This window comes from Heterocephalus glaber, unplaced genomic scaffold (genome assembly GCF_053883595.1).
Source record: "Heterocephalus glaber isolate CG9 unplaced genomic scaffold, H.glaber_assembly_v1.0 deba00001504, whole genome shotgun sequence".
NCBI lineage: Eukaryota > Metazoa > Chordata > Mammalia > Rodentia > Bathyergidae > Heterocephalus > Heterocephalus glaber.
In genome coordinates, this window is record NW_028258324.1 from 39,364,737 (window position 1) to 39,392,323 (window position 27,587).

At 34.7% G+C, this 27,587-nt stretch overlaps 1 long non-coding RNA gene across 8 annotated transcripts in view; it reads right to left on the reverse strand.

Moving 5' to 3' along the window:
• LOC147825318 (uncharacterized) overlaps positions 1-27,587 on the reverse strand; it is a 238,584-nt gene that overhangs the window by 177,677 nt on the left and 33,320 nt on the right. The gene's annotated exons all lie outside the window — the stretch shown is intronic.

Below are 27,587 nucleotides of genomic sequence, written 5' to 3' on the forward strand. Positions count from 1 at the left end.
GTCCATCTCTGGCATATTTCTCATACTTATCTTTGCCTTTCCAGTCTTAATGTCAATTGGCCTAGATTCTGGCCTCATTAACTCTTAGCTTCATTATTGCAGTAACTTTGTAAGTAGCCTTCCCATCTTATCCCCCTGATCCACCACACACATTGCTTTTGAAGTAATGTTTATAAAGGATGGCTCCAATTTTGTCAGGCCCCTACTGACATGTTATTTTAGAACACCAAGAACACTTCATGTTCTATCATTTTTCCTTTAACTACTAGAAGTCATTTCTCACTAATTATCTTTTCTTGTATGTAATTGGAGTCATTTTAATGGCTAAACTTAACTGATATTTTTCAATATCCAAGCTTATGTTCAGTGATCTTTCCATATTTCTAAGTCTGAAATTCCACGCAGATTTTCTCAATCATAAGTCTGCAGACATGGTGTGTTAATGTCATTCTGTGAAGGCTCCACATTCTGTCACCCATGAATTGTCTAGCTAGAGTGTTCTCAAATATTTGTTTATTCTGTTTAAGATATTTGTCCTCTATGGTTTGTCTTCCATCTTCCTAGCAGCCCCAGGGCATTTCTAGGTACTACCACCTGCATGCCATGAAAATGTGAGGAATGAGAAATGAGGTTGCTGCATACTGAACAGGGAGGTTATCATTATTTTGTATTAATATCTGAACCAGCTCAAGATTTCTTACCAGAGGAATTTTAGAAAAATCCACCCTTTTTAAATATAGATACTGTAAATGTTTTAAAAGTTTTATGAACTCACTTTCATGGGATTGGAAATGATAAGTTTGTCTTTAAAAAGAGTTTTATGGAGGAATCTGTCTCTGCATGTGTGTGTGTCTGTCTGTCTCTCTCTCTCTCTCTGTAACAAACACAGCAGATGTGTAGAAGAAAAAATGAGAAATGATTGGAGGTGGAGTTAAGATAGAGCTTATGATTTTCCTGAAAGTCATTGTTATTAAAATGATTTTAAATTTGGAAAGAAATTGCAAATCAGTCTTTTATGGGATAAAATATATCTTATATCAGGCCTATGTGATTAAATATATATGGCTAGTTATTGGCTATGAAATGGCAGGAATATCAAATAAAAGCTTGAGTAATAGCAAACAATTATTCAAAGCAATTAATGTAAGGAACAAAAAGAACTGAAGCATGGTATGTGGACAAAATGTCCAGAGTTTTGTTTCTACTGAGGCTCTCTTTTCTTTCTGTATAAAGTAGGAATTAAGTTTTCAAGATTGCTGCCAAGCTCACAGGCTGTTGTCAAGATGAAATGAGATAACATTTCTAAAAGTATTTTGAAAATTTCCTACATTTTCTACAGATTAAAGTATTAGTAGCAACTTTTTAAAAGGCAAGGCACTTGCCATATCAAACAGTGTTAGAAGATAAAGTGTTATTCTTCAAATTAAATTCAAGACCTTGTACAGTTACTCAAATTTTAGATTGTTGAAATGATTTCTAAGCCTGGAAGAATTTTATGGAAATCCCTGAAAGTCTAAAACACACAGTTGCTCCTTAACCCCATGTCTCCTACATGGAGTTAATGCTAGCTGTTGCTAGATCAACCAATTTTACTTAAATTGATGGAGAAAGTTTAGCATGATTCTAAAGCTTCATCAAGCCTTAGATAAATTATTGCTAAGGAATGATGAAATGTTAGCTTCTTTGAAGGTACTGTATATTCTTGGAAAAGCTCTTTTACACTTCTAATTTTGCATACTTAGCTCTTTCAATCTTTTCTGGTTTTACTATTTACCCATTTTGGGGGTAATAAAATATAACTAAAATAGAAGCTTTAAAATATATTTATCATATTTTTACATTTAATTAATTTTAGATCTCCTTTATATAATTTCTTGATACTTTATTTTATATTACTTTTTAAAACATATTAAATTTAGGAACCTGTGGCCCTGGCTGAATGCTCAGACCTGTGGGCTGGTCCCTGATCAACTCCACAACTGTGGATTCCATGCCTTAGCTCAGCCACTCTCAACTTGTCTCTTGTTATGCATTATTTCCCTTCCTCATGAGATAGCAGAAGTGCCAGTCACACAATGGACCTGTTCCTGGATGAGGAAAAAGTCTAGAATAGGAGATTCAAATGGCTGACTAGAGGAAAAGTCATATCACAGAAGCTGAGGGAAAATCCACTCAGAAGGAATAAGCTGGAAGAACCAACATGGCCGAGGAGAGGAGAAGGCACTTTGCAGAGACTCAAAAATTCCACAAGAAACACAGAGGCAAGAAGACAAGATGGTGGAACAGTGAGTTCAAGCAGCTTGGCTTCTCCAGGAAAAGGTGTGTGAAGTTTGGAATTGGAGGCAGTGGGAAGAACACTAGTCCCTGACTCCTGAGTGACCTTCCAGTGGTAACAAGTGGTGAGTCTCTGTATTACAAGGGTTCCAGAACATAGCCATGCAGCATGGTCATGGGCCTGAAAGACATTGTGGGAAAAGGGTGGTAGTTTGAACTTCAATCTCAGAACAGCGCCCTGGCTGCTTTGTAATGCCAAGGTCCCACAGTTGTTGAGGGAAAGATAGTCACCAGAGACTGTTGACAGTTGGAGAGCAGATTGGGGTGAGTCTCACTGAAAGGCAGGGACTGATGGTCACAGACCTAGGACTTTTGATCAGGCATCAGATTCATTCTGAGTTAACTAGGATTGGTAGCTCACATTGGTGTCATGTTCCTACTGTTAAAGAGAGACCGAAAACAAGGAATTATGGTCAATCATTTCTCAGCTAGCCCTGATAGACACCACTAAAAACAATTAGCCTTTTACTGCTGCTGTTGAGTTGATTGCATAGGAATAATCCTGACTCAGTGAACAATTTATTGCCAATGAACTTATTTGCTGAATCCACTGTTGCACCTAGGGAAAGGGATAGCAAAAGTTTAAAACTGAAGAGCTCAGAATGTAACAAATTTTACAAAACATGCCTACAACCAGGCAGAAAGAGTTCCTGTATCTTAGCTCCAGTTTTTTAAGGAGGGATCTTAGGAGTAGTTGGAGTGTGAACACTCAGACTATTTTGCAAAGAAGCTACTTGAGAATCACAAGCAATGACTCATTGGAATATCTAATTTGTATTCCCATCAGACATCTTATTGATTTAAGTTTCAGTATGTTTCTTGAGTTATTTAGTAACATGAGATCATGTTCTTTTATAGTTTCATGTAAATATTAGGTAGTTACTCTTGTATATTTGTGCTTTCAGTGGCTCTGATTTAACAGATGTCTAAGTTTTCTCCCTTATCTAGAGAATAAACAAAGGGGTGAAGAGCAACTGCAAGGACTATCATATATATATATATATATATATATATATATATATATATATATAGAAATGTTGCAAGATTGAATCTGTGAATGTGGTTATAAATTGAAGCAATTCTTTTGGCAAAACATAGGGACAGAGTCAAAACCACTTAATGTAAATAACAGGAGTAAATACTAGAACTGGACCTACAAAGCTGAAAAATTATTTATGTGGAGGTAATAGCCTACTAAAATCTCCATATAACCACAAACATTCCTTACTTTTCTAGTTCCCAACCTGCACTAGCCCCTCCCAAAAGGAAGTAGAAAAAAGAAGGCAACACATATAATTTAAAAAGATACATGTATAACTAGATAGCTACAGATATGTAGATATATAAACAAATAAATACAGATACAGGTAGGAGAATGAGGAAACAAGGAAATAGATCTTCTACCCCCACCCTCTATATCCTCCAAGACAGAGCACTGGGTTACAAAGGGAGAAGAAAACAAATATCAGATAGCAGAAATCTATGAAAAGTTCTTAGAAGGCATGAAGAAAGAAGAAAGAAGATGAGTTCAAAGAAGAAATGAACCAAAATTTTACAGCAATTACACTCAATATGGCCATACTGAATTTCAGGGAAATAAGTAAAAAACTGGATGTGCCATCCAAACCAGCCCAATATTTGAAAGATTCAACATTCAACAAAGATATGGACTCCTCAAAAATATATCAGGCAGAAATATCTGAAATTAAAAAAAAAACTATAGAATTCATACATTCCAGAAATAACCAGTATGAAGACAAAATGTCTGATATTGAGGACATAATAGTGAACAACAATAAAGAGTTCAAAGAATAGAAAAAGAAAATAAGAGAACAAGAGACTACTCAGCAGCTACTAGATGACAAAAAGAAGAATAATCTAAGGCTAATCAGAGTTAGAGGCAATCTACAAGATTGCACAGATGGGGTCCCTTTTACTGTCTTCTGCACCCAATGAACTGTTTCTCCTCTGAAATGACCATCTGCTATCTGCTACTCTGCCTTAGATCCAGAAGACTATGGCCTAAAACCTCTACAAAGTCACAGAGGAGGTGAACCTCTCCCAGTGCACAAGAGGAGGCTTCTGGGCCACCTTACCACCCCCACCAGCACAGAGGAGGTGAGCCGCACTGGCGAGAGAAGTGCCCCTCACCCTTTCAAATGAAAAGACATGTAAACAAGTTTCAAAACCAGACTTCCAGATCACATAAAACAACCCCAAAGGAAAACGAGATGGAACAAGCTGATACTCAACCATCTGGATTCCCTGAACTGGCAATAAAAGAGGATCTGGGAAAAAGGAAATCAGAAGAAATTTTTTCAAATAACAACAGAGATTGTGCCCATAGTGCAAGACATGATGAATAAATCTAGAGAGGACACAGATTAAAAAAAAAATAGAGGGTCTGAGGATCATGATGGAATCCCAACATAGGAAACAAATGAATCCATACAACAGATACAAACAGATTTCCAGGAGATTAAAGACTCCATTGAAAGTCTATGGAGCATAATGAGCCAATGTGAGGTCAGAATTTCAGATATAGAAGATAAGATTTCAATTAGAGACCAGGAAAAGAAAAATTGCTTTAAAGTTGTAAGGGACCATGAGAAATCAATCCAGTAGCTGCTAGAAAATGCAAAGAAGAATAATATAAGACTTATTGGAGTCATTGAAGAAACAGGAGAGAGTTCAGATGACATAAAAAAACTGTTCACAGAAGTGATGGCAGAAAACTTCCCAAGCAGGGGAAAAGAACTTGATATACAGATAAGTGAGGCATATAGGACTCCAAGTAGCTGGAATAATAATAAAAAAAAAAAAACTACACATAGGCATATAATATTTCAGATTCCAGAAATCCAACAGAAGAACAAAATTCTACAAGCAGTTAGAGAAAAGAGACAAATCACATACAAAGGAAAGTCCATCAGAATCACAGCAGACTTCTCAATGCAAACCCTCAAGGCAAGAGCTTGGAGTGATGTATTTCAAGCCCTTAAAGAAAACAGCCTCCAAAAGGATAAAGAAAATGTGTTTTTTTAATAAAATGGAGTACCACACAACCATAAAAAATGAGAAATTAAAGACATTGACAGCTAAGTGGATGCACATTGAGGCAATACTCTTAAGTGAAATAAATAGGACACAGGTGTATAAATACTGAATAGTTTCTCTGGTGTGAGAAACTGAAAGTGAAAATAAGGACTAAGATGTATAATAGGTAATGTGAAATAGGAAGAAAAGGGGCAAAGGGGGAAGGAAGTGGGAGGGCTAGGGGAAAGGTTAGAAGGGAATGGGATTAATATGAGAAAATGGAAAAATAGGAACAAGATCTTTGTAAATAGGGAGAAATGGAGGGGATGAAGGGAGGGCTGGGCAAGGGTGAAAAATAAGAACCAAGAAAGATTATTTAAAGGTGCAAATTTCCAATTATGAATGTCATTATATTGTATACCTAAAATGTACCAATGATTAGAATGAATAATTGATAATGCAAAATAGGAAGAAAAGGCTTAAGGGAGTAGAGGTAGTGGGAGGGGCAGGGGAAAGGAGAGAAGGGAAAGAAAAAATGATGAGAAATGGAAAAAATGGAAATAAAGTGTTTGTAAATAGAGAAGGGTGGAGGGTGTGAAGGGAGAGCTGGGAATGGGGAAAAAATAAGAACCAAGATGCATTATGTAAAGGTACAGTTCCCAATGAGAAATGTAATTGTGTTGTATACCTAAAATGTACCAATGAAAGAATTTTTTTAAAAAAAGAAAAGAAAACAGCATCCAACCCAGATTGATGTACCCTGCAAAATTATCTTTCAAAATTGATGGAGAAATAAGATACTTTCATGACAAAGAGCACCTTCAGAATTTAATAAATACAAAATCAGCACTCTAAAAAATCTTAGAAAAAATCCTAGGAAAAGACAATGAGGATCACAACTCCAGGAATTTTAGTAGAATGAGTCCATTGGGCATGACAAGAAATTAAATGCAAAGTGGGAGAATCCAACAAACAGAAAATGTTGTGATAATGATGTCAATATTTATCAGTTATAACCATCAATGTTAATGGCCTCAATTCACCAATCAAAAGAAATAGACTGGCAGAATAGATCAAGAAGCAAGATCCAAAAATATGCTGCATACAAGAAACACATTTAATTCGAAAGGAAACTCATAGTTTGAAGGTTAAAGGGTGGAAAACAATACTCCAAGCGGGAGTAGCTATCATCTTGCAGATCAAGTGGATTTCAAATGAAAATCTGAAACACTCTGGTCCCAAGAATTTCAGATAAGGGATAGTGAATTTGTATGTACAAATCTATTGTGAACATGTGTTTTCATTCCTCTCAAGTCCCTTAAGGACAGGGCTGTTGATTCTTAACAGTAATACAAGAAATTTCTATATTATTTTCCAAAATGGTTTTATAAAAAAAAAATGGTTTTATAATTTTACATTCACATTAGCAGTATTAGAAAGTTCTAACTGGTTTACACCTAAGCTGACATTTGTTCTTTTAAAACTTTCAACTTCATCTCCCTAATGAGTGTATAATTCAATCTTGTTATTTTACTGATTAGTATTTTTCTGATTCTAGTGCTGAACACCTTTCTTTAGGGTGTACTATTTATCATATTCTTGTGTCTACTTTTAATTGGTTATCTATTAATGAGCTGTAAGTGTTTTTTATATATTCTGATCATAGGTTATAAGCATTATAAATATGGTCTGTTTAAGGACTACTTTTCATTTTCTTAACGATGTCATTTAAAGTTTTAAATTTTGATGGAATCAATTTTTTCTTTTATACATCATGCTTTTTATATCCTAGGAAATTCGTGCCTACCCTAAATTCATAAACATTTTCCCTTATAATTTCTTTTTAAAGTTTTATAGTTTTAGTCTTTCATATTTAGGTTCATAGATCCTTTAAAGTTGTTTTTATGTATGGAAATAAAGGGTTGAGTTTAATTTTTTACATACAGATAGCAGGTGTTCTAGTACCATTTGCTGAAAACACTATCTTTCCTCTGCTCTTGAGTTTATATTCTATAAAAAGTAAGTGTTAAATAATCTTTCAAAAATCAGTGGAGCATATATGTGTGGTTCTATTTCCAGATTTTCTGTTTTATCCCAATGATCTATATGTCTTTCCTTACACCAACACTGCCTTGATTACTGTAACCTTAGAGGAAGTCTTAAAATTAGGTAATAAATGTCTTCCAACACTGTTTTCTTTATGTTTTTTTACTTTTCTAGGTCCTTTGTACTCCTACATAATTTTTAAATTTCAATATGCAATTCTTCATTTATAGAAAGTATACATAGACCTGAATTTTTATATTTACCTTGTGGTTTCTAATCCTGCAAATTCAAATACAAGTTCTAGGGGCTCCTAGAGATTTATTAGTATTTTCTCTGTGGATGATGATTTCATCTACCTATAAAGATTTTACTTCTACCTTGCCAATCCTATCCTAATTGTATCATTTTATTGCCAGACTATTTTGGTTTGGGCCTATGTTTCAAAGTTTAATGGACAGATGAAGAGTAGGCATATCTGCTCTTGTTCCCCATCTTAGGGAGAAAGCATTGTATCTTCTCCTTTCATATAAAGCATTTTTACAGAAGTATGGTGTACATGTCTTTTATCGGTTGAGAAGGTTTTGTTCTACTTCTAGTCTCCTGATAGCTGTTACATGAACAGCTGTAGAATTTAGCCCAATACTTTTTATGCAACTACTGACAGGATCATATGGCTTTTTCCTTTCCTCTGTTGAAATGATGACTTTTGGAGATGGATCTTCGGATGCTGAACCAACACTGCCATCTCCATAATAAAACCACTTTCTACATACTGCCAGATCTGACTTCTAATAATTTGTTTTGTTAAACAAATTTTTACCTATGTTCATACATTTTTCTTCTATTATCTTTATCCAGTTTTAGGATTAGCACAATGTTGATTTCCTAAAATGAGGGGAGAAGTGTTCCTCTTTTTTTCCTGCTTTAAATGTTTGATATAATTTATCAGTTAAAATGTATATGAGCCTGTTGCTCATATAGGTAGGTTTTCAAGCTAGGAATATACTTTCTTTAATAGATGCTATTCAAATTTTATATTTCCTCCAGAGTCAGTTTCATTAATTTATCTCCCAAGGTACTTCTTAGAAGTTGTCAAATTTTATTTCAAAAAAAGATTTTTGTAATATACTTTCTATATCCTTTTACATTCTGTAAAATCTGTGGTAATGTCTTCGAAATCTTGATATTGTAATTTTTAAAATGCATAATTGATATTGTGTAATAGGAAGAAAAGGTCTAAAGGAGAAGGGGAAGTGGGAGCGGTAGGGGAAAGGGAAGAAGGGAAAAGAAAAAATTTGAGAGAAGGAAAAGTAATGGAAACAAAGACTTTTCAAAGAGGGAAGGGTGGAGGGGGCAAAGGGAGGGCAGGGGAAGTGGTAAAAAATAAGAATCAAGATACATCATGTAAAGGTACAAGATTCCAATGATGAATATAACTGTATTTTATACCTAAAATGTACCAATAAACTTAATGGGAAAAAAAAGTTTGCATAGATGGGATCAACAACATATGTACAGAAATTATGGAAGAAAACCTCCTAAATATATGAAAAGATTTTAAAATACAAGCAAGCAATGTGTATAAAGCACCAAACAATTATGTTGAAAAGAGAAGTTCACCAAGGCACATGCTCATTAAATTCTCAGATATCCAGCAAAAAGAAAACAAAGCTAAAAACAAAACAAAACATAATTTTACAGGCAGACAGAGAAAAACAAAAACTCACATATAAAGATAAACCAATTTTAATCACAGCAGACTTCTCACCACAAACTCAAGGCCAGAAGAGCTTAGAGTGAAGTATTTCCAGCCCTCAGAGCAAATAATTTACAATCCAGATTAACTCACCCAGAAAATCCATCTCTAAAAATTGATGGATAAATAAGGTATTTCCATGAAAAAGAGCAATTCAGAAGATATATGAGTGCTAAAACAGCTCTACAGAAAATAATCAAGGATATCCTTGACAGAAACAGATTGGACCCACCTAAAAACACATAGGAAACTAGTGAAATCTATGGATATGCAACAACAAAAAACACCAGCAAAAATAAAAGAAATAGTTTACCAACAGATAAATAAAGCAATGATAGCAAATAGCACATCTCAGTAATATTTCTCAATGTTAACAGCCTCAACTCTCCAATCTAATGACACAGATTGGCAGGCTGGATCAAAGACAGAATCCAACAATCTGTTGCATTCAGTAAACTGATATAATCAAAAAAGATATTCATAGACTAAAAATTAAAGGATGTAAGACAACATTCCATGCACCAGGACCCTGAAAACAAGCAGGGGTAGCAATGCTAATATCAGATGTGGTAAGCTTCAAGTTAAAATGATTTGAAAGAGACAAATAATGTCACAACACACTACTTAAAGAACCAATCCAACAAGAAGAGATAACATTGATAAATATATATGCACAAAACACTGGAGCACCTATCTTCATAAAACAAAAACTGCTGAAATTAAAGATCAAATGAACATTACCACAATTATAGTAGAGAATTTTAACACCCCACTTTTGCAAAGAAATGGCTCAACTACATGAAAAGCCAATAAAGAAATTTCAGAGCTGAACCACTCCTTTGAGCACATGGACTATATATATATATATATATATATATATATATATATATATATATATATACCCACACACACATATAATTCTATCCTTGTACAATAGAGTATATATTCTTTCAAGCAGCACATGGCACTTTTTCCAAAATTGATCATGCACTAGTACACAAAGCTTGCTTAAGAAAATATAAAAGAATTGAAATCACCCCATGCATTCTATGTGACTATTGTGAATTGACAATAGAAATCAATGACAGAAGACATTTTGGAAAAGGAAAACCCTTCTGGAAAATTAATAACATATTCCTAGACAACTAATGGGTCACATAAGAAATCAAAGAAGAAATTTTTAAAATTCAGGAGGTTAATAACAACTGTAAAATTCAACAAAACCTCTGAGACACTATGAAAGCAGTTTTAAGAGAAAAATTCATCACAGTCAATCCTCACATTAGGAAAACAGAACAGGCTCAAATAAATAACCTTATGAGAAATATTAAGATACTTGAGAAACAACAAACCAGACCCAAACCAAAATTAAGGAGGATAATTATAAAGATGAGAGTGAAAATGAATAAAATTGAGACTAAAAAAACCTTAAAAATCAACAAATTGAGGAGCTGGTTCTTTGAAAGAATAAATAAAATAGACAAGCCCTTAGAAAGATTCACCTAGAGAAAGAGAGATAAGATTCATATCAATGCCATTAGAAGATAAAGGTGAAATCAGAACAGATACTGTTGAAATCCAGAAGATAACTATTTTGAAAAATTATATTCCAACAAATTAGAAAATTTTGAAGAAATAGATTCCTACACACATACAAACTACCAAAGTTAATCCAAGAAGACATAAATATGCTTAACAGCCCAATAACAAGCAATGAAGTTGTCTCAGTAGTAATCTACCAACTAAAAAAGGTCCTGGATCTGATGGATTCATTAATGAATTCTACTAAGGATATTAGATCACCAATACTCCTCAAGCCATTCAAAGAAATTGAAAGGGTTGGATTGTCCCCAAATTCATTTATGGAAGCCATTATCACCCTGATCCAAAAACCAGAGGAAACCAGAGGACCCAACTTATAAGACAACTATTAGCCAATCTGTTTAATGAACATAGATGCAAAAATGCTCAGTAAGATATTAGCAAAGGAAAGCAGCACACTATCAAAAAGATCATATATTATGATCAAATAGGTTTCATTCCAGAGATGCAAAGATGGTTCAACATATGTAAGTCTACAAATATAATACGTCACACAAACAGAAGCAAGGTCAAAAAACACATGGTCATGTCAATAGACACATAAAATGCTTTTGACAAAATTCAACATCTCTTCATGGTAAAAAATTACCCTAAAGAAAACAGGCATAGAAGGACCATACATGAATATAATAAAGGCTACTGATGACAAACCAAGAGCCAGCATCATACTAAATGGGGAAAAACTAAAAGCATTTCCCCTAAAGTTAGGAACAAGACAAGGATGTCCACTATCACCTCTGTTATTCAATGTAGTACTTGAAATATTAACCAGAGCATTTAGGGACGAGAGAAACAAAAGGGACACATATAGAAAGGAAGAAATCAAATTATCATTATTTGCAGATAACATGATACTCTACATAGAAGACCCAAATAACTCCACCAATAAACCCTTGGAATTAATAACCAAGTTCAGCAAAGTAGCAGGATACAAGATCGACACACAAAATTCATTAACATTTGTGTAATCCAACAACGAACAGGATGGGGAGCAAATTCTGAAAACAATACCATTCACAGTCACTTGAAGAAAAATGAAATATCTAGAAATTAACCTAACAGAAGAGAAAGACCTCTACAAAGAAAAATGCATTACTCTGGAGGAGGAGATTGAAGAGAACATCAGAAGATAAAAAGATGTTCTTTGCTCCTGGATAGGTGAAACAATTGATAAAATGGCCATACTTCCAAAACTTTTATACAGATTCAATGCAGTCCTTGTCAAAATATCAACAGCATACTTTACAGATCTAGAGAAAACAATCGTAAAATTTATATGGAACCAGAAGAGACCCCGAATAGCAAAAGTAATTTTGAGCAATAAAAGCAAAGAAGGCAGCATAGCAATACCAGACTTCAAGCTGTCCTACAAAACAATAGTGGTAAAAACTCCATGTTACTGAAACAACAACAGATGCTTAGATCAGTGGAACAGAATAGAGGATAGAGAAACCTCCCAGACACATTCAACTATTTGATCTTTGGCAAAGGATCCAAAAGGATATGTTGGAGAAAAGATAGCCTATTCAATAAGTAGTGTTGGGAAAACGTATTATCCGTTTGTAGAAGAAATGGGGTCCTTATTCCTCATCATGTACTAAATTAAAATCAAAGTGGATCAAAGATCTAAACATTAAAACAGAAACATTAAACCTTCTAGAAGATAAAATAAATAAAGCACTTGAAGACATAGGTGTAGGAAAAGATTTTTCTAAACAGAACCTCAATTGCACAAGAAATAGCAGCAAGAGTCAACAAATGGGATTATGTCAGACTAAAAAGCTTTTGTACACCAAAAGAATTAATTAGTAGAGTGATGAGAAAACATACAAAATGGGAAAATTTTTTGCCAGTTACTCCTCAGACAGAGGACTAATACCTAGAATATATAAAAAACTTAAAAATTAAACCACGCAAAATTAAAGACCCACTCAAGAAATGGGCTAAAGAAATGAGCAAAAACTTCACAGAGGGAGAAATACATATAGTTAAAAAATATATGAAAAAATCTTCAACATCTCTGGCCATTAGAGAAATGCAAATTAAAACAATACTAAGTTCCATCTTACTACAGAAAGAATGGCAGTAATTAGGAAATCAGATAAAAACAAATGCTGGCATGGCTGTGGCAAAAGAGGAGCATTCCTGCATTGTTGATGGGAATGCAAACTAATACATGCATTATGGAAATTAGTGTGGAGATTTCTCAAAGAATTGAAAACAGAAATTCCCTATGACCCAGTTATTTCACTGCTAGGTATCTCTCCCAAAGAGTTTGAGTCATCATACTACATTGATACATGCATACAAATGTTTACAGCAGCACAATTCAGAATAGCTAAACCCTGGAAGCAGCCCAAATACTCATCAATAGATGATTGGATAAACAAAATGTGGTATCTATATTTAATGGAATATTACTATGCTATAAAGAATCATAAATTTGAGGTATATGTAGGAAAATGCATGCACCTGGAAAATATAATGCTGAATGAAATAAATCAAGCTTACAAGCTTAAATACTGTGTAGTATCTCTCATTTCAGTTAGGGAAAGTACAAACAAAGAAAATAATAAAGGATAGAAAGGGATAAGGGGACAGATTTTGTCCAATAGAGAGATAGTCCAATGGAACAGGGACAAGGGGTGAGGGGGAGGGGAGGGGGAAATGAGAGAAATAAAGATGTACCATGTACATGATCCTATTAACTCCACTCAATGTAAACATAATATGCCATGACATGAGCTAAGACAAATAATATCAATAAGTATGTTAAAGATGATAGGGGAACCAGAGGAGGAAGAGGAGGTGTAGGGAAGGGGAAGGGGATTAGAAAAAAATAACAAGCTGTAAGATGTACATGTAACCACTCCCCAAGATGATAGTAAACTGCATAAATTGTAAACATGTACTAATAACGTTTTAAAATATTAAATTTTAGTATTCATTTTTTGATATTTTTGTTTAGTGATGTAGACTTTTGGAAGAATATTTTGCTAAATTCTATTGGTTCTGATAAAATATTTCTCATTTACATTGTTTTATAGATAATATGTAATTTTTGTTTCTTACTATAAATAATGTTTTGTGTATATTTAAGGTATTTAATATGAGGGGGGTGCATAGGGTTAGTAAATTGGTGTTATAGTGAAGCAAGTTAACATGTCACATAGTTATCTTCATTTTCCTTTTGGTTTTGTGACAAAAGGTGAAATCTCATTTAACATCAATTTCATATAGAGTAATATTTTGTTCTTGACAGTTTTAATACTGTTCATTAGGCCTTTAAATTTGCTTAACCTATAATTCTTTTTTTTTTTGTATTAAATTCTTTTATTGGTACATTGTAGGTATACAACACAATTACATTTCTCATTGGGAATTGTACCTTTACATAATGCATCTTGCTTCTTATTTTTTCCCCATTCCTAGCCCTCCCTTCATGCCCTCCACCCTTCCCTAGTTACAAAGACTTTATTTCCATTTTTTCAATTTCTCAGTATTTTTCCTTTCCCTTCTTTCCTTTCCCCTGCCCCTCCCAATACCCCTACCCCTTTGGACATTTTCTTCCTATTATACATTATCGATTATTCATTCTAATCATTGGTACATTTTAGGTATACAATATAATGACATTCATCATTGGAAATTTGCACCTTTACATAGTCTCTCTTGGTTCTTATTTTTCACCCTTGCCCAGCCCTCCCTTCAACCCCTCCAGTCCTCCCTATTTACAAAGATTTTGTTCCTATTTTTCCATTTTCTCATATTAATCCCATTCCCTTCTATCCTTTCCCCTAGCCCTCCCACTTCCTTCCCCTTTGCCCCTTTACTTCCTATTTCACATTACCTATTATACATTTAGTCCTTATTACACTTTCAGTTTCTCACACTAGAGAAACTATTCAGAATTTATACATGCATGTCCTATTTATTTCACTTCAGAGTATCGCCTCAATGTGCATCCACTTAGCTACAAATGTCTCTAATTTCTCATTTTTTATGGCTGAGTAGTACTCCACTTTATAAAAAAAAAAAACACATTTTCTCTATCCAGTCTCCAGTTGATGGGCATTTGGGCTGTTTCGAAGTTTTAGCTATTACACACTGCGCTGCTATGAACATGGGCACACATATATCACTGGGGTATGATTCTTTTAATTCTTTGGGAAAGATTCCCAGCAGTGGAATAGCAGGGTCAAATGGGACTTCCAGTCCTAGTTCTTTGAGGTATATCCATACTGATTTCCACAGTGCTTGCACCAGTCTACACTCCCACCAGCAGTGGGGCAGGGTTCCTCTTTCCCCATATCCCTGCCAGCATTTGTTATGGTTGATTTCATGATAGCAGCCATTCTTCCTGGAGTGAAGTGGAATCTCAACATTGATTTCATTTGCATCTCTCAAATGACCAGTGATGTTGCACATTTTTTCATGTGTTTATTTGCTATTTCTACTTGTTTGTCTGAGAAATGTCTGTTCATTTCAGATGCCCATTTTTGGATTGGCTCTTTAAATTTGGGAGGTCTGATCTTTTTAAGTTCTTTATAGATTCGAGATAGTAGACCTTTGTCTGAGGGAGAGTAAGTGAAGATTTTTTCCCACTTTGTGTGTTGTCTCTTCACACTGCTGGCAATTTCACTTGCTGTGCAGAAGCCTTTTAATAAGAAGAGATCCCATTTGTTGATTGTTTGTGCTAGTTCACGGGCAACTGAGGTTTTGTTCATAAAATCTTTTCCTACACCGATATCTTCAAGGGTTCTACCTAACCTCTGCTCCAAGTGGTTCAGAGTTTCTATTTTAATGTTTAGATTTTTAATTCATTTTGATTTTAGTTTAGTGCATGGTGAGAGATACAGGTCTAGTTTTAATCTTTGGCAAGTTGAAGCCCAATTTTTCCAACACCATTTATTAAAGAGGCTATCTTTCCTCCAGTGAGGGTGTTTGGCTCTTTTGTCAAAGATGAGATGGCTGAGTGTGTCTGGCTTTGTTTCTGCAACTTCTAATCTGTTCCACTGGTCCTCAGGTCTGCTCTTTTGCCAGTATCATACTGTTTTTATCACAGTGGCTTTGTAGTATAGTTTCAACATGGGTGTTATGATACCCCCTGCCATGTCTCTGTTACCTAGAATTGCTTTTGCTACTCTGGGTCTCTTCTTGTTCCAAAAGAATTTTTGGATTGCTTTCTCCAGGTCTATGGAGTATGCTGCTGGGATCTCAATTGAAATTGCATGAAATCTATGTAGCAGTTTTGGAAGTATAGCCATTTTCACTATATTAATCCTTCCTACCCAGGAGCAGGGGATGTCTGTCCATTTTCTGATATCATCTTCAATCTCTCTTTTCAGAGTGCCATAGTTTTCAGAGAAGAGGTCTTTGATTTCTTTTGTTAGGATGATTCCTAGGTATTTCAGTTTTTTGGATGCTATTGTGAAAGGAATTGTTTGCCTTATTTCTCTCTCAGTGAGTCTGTTATTGGTGTAGAGGAAAGCTATTGATTTTTGTGTGTTGACCTTGTAACCAGCTACTTGACTGAATTTGGTTATTAAGTCTAGAAGACTTTTGGTGGAGTTCTTGGGGTCTTCTATATAGAGTATCATGTCATCTGCAAATAATGACAATTTGACTTCTTCATTTCCCATATTTATTCTTTTTATTTCTTTCTCTTGTCTAATTGCTGTGGCTAATGTTTCCAGGACTATATTGAACAAGAGTGGTGATAGTGGACATCCTTGCCTTGTTCCTGATTTTAGTGTGAAGGATTTCAGTTTTTGACCATTTAGTATGATATTGGCTGTTGGTTTTTTATAGATGGCTTCTATCAGTTTGAGGTAGAGACCATCTATTCCAATTTTTCGTAGGGTTTTTATCATAAATGCATGTTGGATTTTGTCAAATGCTTTTTCTGTGTCTATGGAGATGATCATATGGTTTTTGTCCTTGGCTCTATTGATATAGTGTATTACATTGATTGATTTTCATATATTGAACCATCCCTGCATCCCTGGGATGAATCCCACTTGATCAGGGTGTATGATCTTCTTGATGATCTTCTGCATTCTATTTGCCAGTATCTTATTAAGGATTTTTGCATCTATGTTCATTAGTGAGATTGGCCTATAGTTCTCTTTTTCAGTTGGGTCTTTCTCTGGTTTGGGGATCAAGGTGATGCTTGCTTCCAGGAATAAAATTGGGAGTATTGCTTCTCTTTCAATTTCATTGAAGAGTTTAAACAGTAGTGGCAGCAGTTCCTCTCTAAATGTCTTGTAGAATTGAGCAGTGAAGCCATCAGGGCCCGGGCTTTACTTAGTTCATAAGTTTTTAATTACATTTTCAATTTCATTGGTTGATATTGGGTTGTTTAGAATCTGTAGGTCTTTTTCGTATATATGACTTTTCATGTCCATATTTGTTTTATATAGTTGGGCAAAGTAATGTTTGGTGCATAGGTATTTATGATTGTCATCTCTTCCTCTTGGATTCTTCCCTTTACAAGGATGTAGTGTCTTTCTTCATCTCTCTTAATCAGTGTTGGTTTGAAGTCTACTTGATCAGCAAAGAGGATAGCTACTCTTGCTTTTTTTGTGTTCCTGTCGCGTGGAGTATTGTTTTCCACCCTTTAACTTTCAGTCTATGAGTTTCCTTTTGAATTAAGTGTGTTTCTTATATGCAGCATATTGTTGGATTTTGCTTCTTGACCCATTCTGCCAGTCTATTTCTTTTGATTGGTGAATTGAGACCATTAACATTGATGGTTATAACTGTAACGTATTGACTTGTCATTGCCATGGCTTTTTCTTTTTGTTGGGTTCTCCCCCTGTATATTTAATTTCTTGTCATACCAGATGGGTTCATTATGCTTTGCTTCCTGGGGTTGTGATCCTCAATGTCTGTTCCTAGGATATTGTGTAAAATTCTTTCGAGTGCTGGTTTAGTATTCACAAAGTTTCTAAGGTGCTCTTTGTCCTGAAAGTGTCTTATTTCTCCATCCATTTTGAAAGATAGTTTTGCAGGGTACATCAATCTGAGTTGGAGACTGTTTTCTTTTGGGGCTTGGAATATGTCACTCCAAGCTCTTCTTGCCTTGATGGTTTGTGTTGAGAAGTCTGCTGTGCTTCTGATGGGCTTTCCTTTGTATGTGATTTGTTTCTTTTCTCTCACTGCTTGGAGAACTTTGTTCTTCTGTTGTGTTTCTGGAATCTTAACAATTATATGCCGATGTATAGATTTTTTTTGATCCAGGCTATTTGGAGTCCTATATCCCTCACTTACCTGTATGTCAAGCTCTTTTCCCCTGCTTGGGAAGTTTTCTGCCATTATTTCTGTGAAGAGATTTTTTATGTCATCTGTACTCTCTCCTGTTTCTTCATTGAGCCCAAGCAGTCTTATGTTATTCTTCTTTGTATCATCTAGCAGCTGCTGGATTGTTTTTTCATGCTCCCTTATAATTTTGAAGCATTTTTTCTTTTCCTGGTCACTAATTGCAATCTTATCTTCTATATCTGAAATTCTGTCTTCACATTGGCTCATTCTCCTGTGTAGACTTTCAATGGAGTTTTTCATGTCCTGGAAATCTATTTGCATCTGTTTTATGGATTCCATTTGCTTCCTATATTTGGATTCCATCATATTCCTGAGGCTCCTCTCTAGATTTATTAATCATGTCTTGCACTAGGAGCACAATTTCTCCTATTATCTGAGAAATTATTTCTGATTTCATTTTTTCCAGATCCCCTTTGGTTGCCAGTTCAGTGGGTCCAGGTGGTTGAGTATCAGAGTGTTCCTTCTCATTTCCCTTTGGGGTTGCTGTACGTGATCTGGAAGTCTGATTTTGAGACTTATTTACGTGTTTTCTCATTTCGACTGGGGCATGGGGCTGTTAGTGCCTGCATGGATTACCTCCTCTGAGCTGGATGAGGTGGGACAGGGGCCAGGAGCAGCGGTAGGGATGGTGACCCAAAGACCTTTCCTGTGGCCTGGGAGCAGTGGGAGGGATGGTGGCCAGGAAGCCCCTCCCTCTGGGCCAGGAGTGGTGGGAGGGATGATGGCCTGGAAGCCCCTTCCTCTGGGCCAGGAGCAGCAGGACAGAAGGTGGTCCAAAAGCCCTTTCCTCTGGGCTGGGAGCAGCGGGAGAGATGGTGACTGGGAAGCCCCTTCCTCTGGACCAGGAACAGTGGGACCATGGCTCAGAAGCCCCTACCCCTGGGCCAGGAACAGCAGAACTCAGTACCTTGGGCTGGTGGTCTGGTGTCCTCTGCACCTTTGTAGTGTGGAACCAGGTGGCTGCCTGTCTGCAGGGGGGTGATTCGGTGTCTTCTGCGGGACTCAGGACCTTGGTAGGGTGTGCACAGACCTTCCTGTGTGCAGCGGGCTGATTCGGAGTGTTCTGTGGACTCAGGACCTCGGTTGGGCATGGACAGACCTGCCTGTCTGCAGTGGGGTGATTCCGCGTCTTTCGCAAGACTCAGGACCTCGGTAGGGGGTGCACAGACCTGCCTGTCTGCAGAGGGCTGATTCGGCGTTCAACCTATAATTCTGCTACTTTGTACATTCTGACCTAAATCTCATTTCCCCCTCCTCGGGCCTTCAGAAACCCCTGAGTTGTTCTTTATCACTTTACCTTTTTTTTTAGATTCCACAAATAAGTGAGACCCTGAAATATATTTCCTTATATGTGAAGCTTATTTCACTTAGCATAATGTCCTTCAGACTCATCAATATTATGACAACTATTAAGATCTCATTCCTTCTTTAGGATTTAATAATTCTGTATCTTTTTTAACTTTATTTGTCTTAGTTTTGAGAAAGGATTTTGCTGAATTGCCCAGGCTGGGCTGCAACTTGTTCTGCTCCCGTCTTGGTCTCCTAAGAAGACGAGAGGCCTGGAGTGTGCCACTATGCCCAGCTAAGGCTGAAGAACTCTTTCACACAGCCTATTTAGGTCATGTTTCTAAATTTTCAGAGTGAAGGTAGTTGAAGTTAACTTTTATTTTATTTCTAATTTTTTTGGAATACGATTGAGACTATTGCTATGCTTGTATATTTTAAGTGGTTATTTGGTTAATTGTATAATTTTTTTAAAAATTGGTAAATTGTTATGGAATATACAAAATGTATATGCTTTCTTGAGATTTATTATAGCTGGTTTCAGATATCAATTTCAATATGTTCTTTCTGGTTTTTCTCATTAGTTTTATAAGATTTTGAAATAATCATCAAAATGTTTCCATTATTATAAGTTTATCGTGTTCTAATTGTGTTTATGATAGTCTTAATTAATAAGTTGAATTGATATTATCATGCAATTGTTTGTGTCCATGTATACTTTATAAATAAAGCATTTTATTACTATATAAATTTCTCTTTTCACTATGTTTAATGTTTTATACACTTTTGCTTTTTAAGTATTTTTCTCTCCCCTGTCAACTGCTTTTTAGTTTTGTGAATTTGTACCTTTGTTCTTGTTGTTCTGCCTCCAAAATATTTTTCCTTGTAAGTTCCACCTCTTCCTTTCTTGATCTCCCAGGCTATATACTCAACGGTAACCAATCCAATGCCACCAATGACTATTTTCTTCTTAAATTCATATCTAAAATATTTTAACTCTAAAATAATATTTTCAATTTTCTAAACATATTTTTGTACTGTGTTGGACAATTTCCTTTGTTATTCTTTTTCCGTCATGCTGTCACCTGTTTCTTTATATAGCTATAATCCGCTTGGAGCACCCTTTATTGGTTTTGTCTGTCTCCTTCCACAATATGGAATTCCTCACTGGGGATGATATTTCCTGCTGAGATCATTTATGCCTACAGGATCTTGTAAATTGAGGTAGGATTAGCTTCTTTCCTTGTGAGCCAGCTGCTACACACTTGGAAATTCTCATTCTTATGTCAGAGCATCAAAAAGAGAAGCTTTTCCCCTGGAGTTTTCAAAATTCAACATAATCTGCTGACATTTTCAGCTTTGTCCCTTCTCTCAGAGAGATCACTCCAAGCATTCTCATGGGGATTTAGATGCTCTTCTACTCAGGTCAAGATTATAATTTATAATTAGCTTTGTGAAAGAAAAAAAAATCTAGATCAAACTCCTACACTCACTTTATTCCCTAAGCCTGCATATTGTCACGGGCTAAGACAATGGACAGAGGAGGGGCACCTGGTTTTTCAACAAAAAAACAAACAAAACAACAGCGAAAACAACAAAAACACTTTCCATTTGCCAAGTTGTCTGTTCAGAGAGAGGCTGCTTTTTAAATTATCCCTCCAGTGCAAGCACCTCTTTCCAGTTTCCTAAAAGTGGTATAGGTAAGTGGAAACCTTCCTGTAGAATTTGCTATTCTCTCTCTCTCTCTCTCTCTCTCTCTCTCTCTCTCTCTCTCTCTCTCTCTCTCTCTCTCTCTCTCTTTCTCTCTCCCTTTAATTTCTTCTTAATGGCCAGTCTCCTGAATCCTTGGCTTCTTTCCAGGTCTAGGACTGGGAGAAATCAGAAGGAAATTCTTTACCAGCTCTCACAGTCTTGGATATTTCCAGATCAAAACTTCTCTCTTGGGCCTCCACATCACCCCTTTTAGACTACTAGAGGTACATAGTTCAGAAGTAACTTATTATTAAATTGAGGTTGTTTGGGTGTTGAAAACCTGTACTTATTTGGGACTGTATTTTTTTGGAATTCTGCAGATCTCAGTGGATTTTAAATTAAGACAGAATAAGGCTATTTGTTTGAGTCAAATATGGCTGAATATAATCTACACAGCATACATGGTCTAAGTGCCATCCCTGACTGGCATGTCAATTTCATTTACTCTGCAAGGTCCAGACATTCTAACCTTCTTATGCCGCAAATACTAGGACTCAAGACTCTTTACACATGAAGTCTGTTCTTGGTAATTTCTTACCTGTATTGCACTTTATACACCAGACAGGCTTTCCTGAAGGCCTCAACCAGTTCAGATCTCATGGACCAGACCATCACCTCCATTGTACCCATGATAGTATCTGGTATGAGCATCTATTCCTGCACTGCATTGTAAGGTCTCTGACAGTGAGAGAGAATGTTTGTTTATTTTCCCTTGTATCTGTGACAATGCTTAAACTGTAGGAACCAACAGTGTTTGTTGAATGAATAAAACTAGGAGAGAAACCAAAACTACATGAAAGATTTCATGAGAAACCATAAATCTTGAAAATATTTGAGAATGAAATTTAATAATAGATTGAGTGGAGGAATCACTTGATGAATTTGCTCACATTAAAGAATGGAAAAACCCCAACATTTTGTCGTGGAAAAATTCAAATATGTAGAAAGTTAAAGGATTTTATTGTTATTATCCATATAACCATCCCCTGGATTCTACTATTAGCATTTTGCTATATTTGTTTTATCATAAGTCTATCCTTGTATGCATTTCCATATATATCATCAATTCATAATATTTTGTATATAACGAAGTATGTGAAATAATTAAATGCCTTATGTGTGTTAGTCCATATGTATATTATTAGTTATAGTTTAATACTTTTAAAGGTAATTTCTACTGTTTTGAAGTTAATATTTAGACAATGAACTGTACAAATTTTATGTATAATATCACTGAATTTTTGATGGTTGTATATCAATATATTACTCAAATTCACATTAACATATATACATTATCATCAACTCAGTTCCTAGATGTCCCCTACACATTTGTAAAGTTAACGTAATATGGCACTGTACTTTTCACAAAGCTTTTGTGAAATTTAAATGAGCTAGGATACAAAATATAAAGTTGGTAATACAATTAAACAGCAATATTATTGGACATGATAAATTACACACAAATTTAAAAAGAGACAATATGTCTTGCAAAATCTATCATAGGATTTTTTAAAAGTGAAATTCTGCTCCATAATCATTGAAATTAGTATTATTTGGGGGAGTTCACCTATGTATAAAAGAGAAAGGTATTTGTTTATACTGCTTCATTTCATGAATTTAGCATAATGTGTTAATGTATGTAAAGTTCTTAGACTATCACCTGACATAAGGTAAACTCTCATTGTTGTAAACTGAAAGGCATTGGTTTAAATATCACTTATATCTTGTGTGACTTTCAACAATTTATTCATCCTCTCTGAGTTTCAGCTGCCATACCAGTAAAATATAATCACTAAAGCTAGAAATAATAACATTAAGGGGCCAGTACCTAGCATATAGCAAGTGCCCAATACGGTTCTCATTTCAATTCTTTCTACACTCCCATGATAGAAAGATACTGCATATTGTTTGCAGTTTGTAACTGAGGGAAAAAAATGAAAAGTATCCTTCTATTTCAGTAAAAAGGTACTATTTATTAGAAATTAGTTTCTCTAACACATTGATGCCCGTGGTGACAGTTTTACCAGTTGACAAAGACTAGAATTTCAGAAACTTCTGCACCAGAGAAATTATGAACATTTGACAAAGAATCAAATCAATGAATCTTTGGGTCACATTACATTTTACTGCATTAACATCAATTTCACCATATCTTTGCAGAAAAAGGATGGAAATTAGATGCATTATTAAAAGCTTATAATTACAATTGTTTTTATTGTTTGTGGAAATTTTCGGAGTGTTTTTATTTCCCTTTTCATAGTAAATTGTTTTGGAGTTTATCTTACATAGTTGATATATTTTAATTATTTATATTATCTCTTCATAATTCTATTTAAAAGTACTATCATTTCTAGATCATGTAAAGTACTTAGTATTTATCCTATGTGAATTTAATCTTATTTGTTAACGTCAGCAAAACTTCATGAAATTACTGTACTATATCTTTGCCACAAGTATTATTAAGCAAAGATTTCACAATAAAGATTAAAAGAAAAAGGAAGAAGAAAATGACGAGTTGTTTCAATGTTTTCTGTGGACATTTGCACCATGAAATTACTTGTAACAGAAACACACAACTAGTTAGCAGATCTTTATTTTTCTATGTTTCTGGCCAAGTCAATTTGACAGGATATGGGAAGCTGTACCAATTAACAGGTTTGGGCAAGCTCCTCATTTGACACACATTTAATAAGCAATAAAATTGGAACTTGGAAGTTCTGAAACTCACTGATGGAAAAAAAGAGAGAGGAGCTCTGTTGCTTATCCGGAATAAAGAAGAAAGTCACTTAAACTAAAGAGATACAAGCTGTAAAAAATGTTTTTTTGTTTCAGGGTTGAGCTGAATGTTAGTTTAGCAGCAAGCTTCAAGAGGTCATCTCATCTTTTCTTTCCTTTCCAGACTACATTAAAGCACAGCTTTGCAGATCATTGCCTGTTTTTGTTTTGTTTTGTTTGGTTTGGTGAGAAGCAATTCTCCTAAATTGGAATACCTATGGTGGAAAAGGAAATTTTTATTTAAAATCCTAATGAAGTCAGGCATAGTGGTGTATGTCTGTAATCCCAGCACTCAGGAGGCTGAGGCAGGATAGCCACAAGTTCAAGACCAGCCTGGGTTACATAGTGAGTTCAGAGTCATCCTGAACTACAAAGCGAGATCCTATCTTAAACAAACAAACAAACAAATAAATAAAATCCTAATGAAGGCATCATATTTCAAGACCTAGTTTTAAGTTCTGCAAATTTCTATTGGGTCTTTTACTAATTGAAAAGTTTGATAATGTCTGTGTCTCTTGCATCCTTTTACCTAATAGATATGGGTATATCTGATTGTAATGCTCTTCTTACCAGCTCAATAAACCTGAAGTTAATTTACACCACCTGTGAATTTCCTAAACATGCCCTAATGGATAAGTCCTTCCCAATTTGCTTTGTCATTCTGTGACAAAGTTGGCTATTTTGGAAAATTGGTACTTTTAAAAACCCATTAAAAATTTAATCAAAACCTCTACTTCTTTATTAGTATCAAGGTTTGCAAGAAAATTTAATCTAATGTTGTTTGTATCTTCTTTATATTGCAAGTAATACACATTTTAAAAACTTTTCATAGAAAATGTGAACTGACAAAAAATGAAAATTCATTATTCACATTAAAGTTATTTTCTGTCAAACAGGCATGCATAACATTTTCACTGTAAGATTTAAGACATGTTAAATATAATTCAATTGATTTTAAAATTAAAAATTTTATTCATATTGCTATCCATGTGAGACTGCAATTATTGACTATGCCCAAACCAGGATGTAAGCAGTGTGGACTGAAGTCAACCCCACAATTGGCTTGTTTTGAGAAAGGAGTCAGACTGAAGCCTATATGCCAAGGTCAGAGTAATTTGCACCCAAATTCTGTTTCCACAACTAAAACTTTCTTTCTAGAAGGACAATGTTACAATTACAACTATATATTTTATCTATTGTGTTCTTAATTCATGATTGCTTTGTCTTGTCCTTTAGAAACCATGCTTACATTAGTTTCCATAGAAACCACATTGCTGCGCATCCTCACACATAGTTCTGCCCTTGAACATAGCTTGCCTTTACCCCAATTGACTATCAATAAAAAATCAGTGGCTTGAACTGGGCAGGACCTTTGTCAATTGCACTGGCATTGGTCTGTCTCTCTTAGTTCTTTTAGGGTTTTTTTCCTCAGGCCTGCATCATACACTGAGCAGGAAACTGGAGCCTACTGCAGAAGTTTCCAGTAATGTTTCAGGGATCCCCAGTAGGTATCCACTAACTTAATTCAACTATAATCTGCTTTTATTAAGTAACTGATATGACATTACACATTCTAAGTGAAGCCAAAATTTATCAATGGGGGACTTTCTAACTGATGAAAAATTCATTTATTCGTTAAAACACTACTATCCATTATTGTATTATATTACATTATATTACATTATTATATTGTTATTATATACAGCCCGGTTTCATACAACTTAATGGAAAACTTTACTGAGCACAGACTCCAATTTAAGCAATTATTAAGTTATGGGCACAGAGGTTAGCAAGTAGATCTAGTCACTGTGTTATTCCTGCTAAGAAAGGCATGTAATAAAATAATCAGAAGTAGTGATTTTGAGCCTTGAGTTTTAGATCAATGTAATGATCTTTGTTTTTCTTCTGAATAAGTTTGTGTTAATCTGATCTTTGAAAGGCCACATAATTTGTAGCCTTTGTATATTTTGTATACAGTTTCTACAGAGTTTAAACAAAAGAATATAATATTGTAATTAAAAACATTATAATAAGAGAAACAAAGAGTATGAATGCTTAATTTATTCAGTACAAAATTAACAGTTGACATTTTAATCTTTAGAAAGTGTTTATTAGATAGATTTTACATGCCATAGATTGTTTTTGTCAGCTTCTTATTGAAAAGTATTTATCCTTTTATTGATTTTCCAGGTGCAAAACTGATCTCAAATTGATTAAAATTAATATGAGAGAAAATGGCTTGCTGAAAATCAAGGCAACATTACTTTTTGAAGGCACAAAATTCCTTTTACAGTCAATTGGGAATATTCCCAGAGGACAGGACTCCCAATTAAACATTATTCTTTAGTAAAGAATACTGGTTCATTTACTTTGACAAGTTTATGGTAATCACTAACTGAAATAAATTAGCTATTCAGTACAGTGCTAGGAATTTGCAATCAAAAACTTTAGAATTTTGAGTGCATCTTCCAATACTGAAAAGAACAACTGCATCTTATGACAGATAAAGTGGGGTTTTTTCCCATTTAAGCTTGTACCGTTCTGATTTCCATTTTATTCTGTTATACATATTACCTCTAGTATGTTTATTCATATGCTTACTAATATTATACTAAAACAGTTCTTGGTACATATCATCAATAATATCAAGAACAAAAAAAAAAAGAAGGCAAAAAAGAAAGATGAAAGGAGTCCTAAGATCTTTTCTATTTCTTTTTCCCTTTTTTTTGTTATACATTATTATGTAAAACAAAAAATGAAGGTGCAATAACACCATAATATTCTAAAGGGTTTTGAGGATCCCGGCAATAAGGTTTTCATCTTAATGAGGGCAGAATCAAAGAAATCCCTGAGCTAAAAAGAAATTCTTTCTTATCAAAGTCATTACCACACAAGAAACTTTGGTGGTTAACAGTGTTCTCAGTAATAGTATTGTTTCAAGGTTGGCCACAAAAGTTGGTTTATCTCTGAAAGTTACCTAATTCACCACCATCAGTGACTAAGCATGAATTTCTGCATAATATGTTATTGATGGGTTTTTATTGTGAATAAAAATTACCTTTTGTAGGTAGAGAGGACTATTTCTTTGCATACTGTAGTTTTCCATTTTTAATCCTATATTCACTTATTTTAGGAGGTGGTCAATAATCATATTTTGTTTCTGATCTTAGAGATTAAATTTTCATCATAATTGAGATGAAAAAATGGTTTCATTACAAAAGATAGTTTGTTATATCAAACAATGCAAAATATTACATTCTCATTGTTTACATGTTGCTTTGAAATGAATTATTAAATAATACCTTTAAAAATCCAAAGTGTCTGAGCAATAGTTTCAAGTCTTTTGAATAACAAATGGAAATGGGAATATTTAGGAATATGTGTTTACCAATGTATACTTACTGTTAACTTGATAGGCCATCTCACTGGATTCTCATATGTTTTTCAAAGTTATTAATGACAACAAAATAGTCATTACAAATGTAATAAGATATATTTAGATATGAAGCATGCAATTTAATGATTTACTTCAAATTTCTAAATGGTCAGTAATTTATTTTGAGCATGTTTTAATTTGAAGCTAAGTTAAATGCCTTAGATTTGATATTTAAGTCAGTAATAGTCATAGCTACAGATTTGTAGTCAGTTTTCCTGCGCTGGGATGAGATCTAGCACATAG